The sequence below is a fragment of the Penaeus monodon genome, chromosome 24 (genome assembly GCF_015228065.2).
Source record: "Penaeus monodon isolate SGIC_2016 chromosome 24, NSTDA_Pmon_1, whole genome shotgun sequence".
Lineage (NCBI taxonomy): Eukaryota > Metazoa > Arthropoda > Malacostraca > Decapoda > Penaeidae > Penaeus > Penaeus monodon.
Window position 1 is genome coordinate 14,590,198 of NC_051409.1, and position 253 is coordinate 14,590,450.

The following is a 253-nucleotide window of genomic DNA, read 5'->3' on the forward strand; positions in this document are numbered from 1 at the left end:
ATCCCCATGCCCTCCACCCTCCCACCCTACCCACCCTGCCCCTCTCCACCCCCACCCCCTCGCCTCCACCCTCCCACCCTGCCCCTCTCCACCCCTCTCCCCTTCCCCGTCACAGTGGCCTATGTGCGAGCTTCGTTACCTCGCAATCCTCTCTTTACTCGTCTCGGTAAACCTGCCTCTCCTTAAGAAGCTTAAGAGAGATAAGAGGGACGCTGATTTTCCGGAAGGGTCCGAAAAGAAGATAGTCCTATCC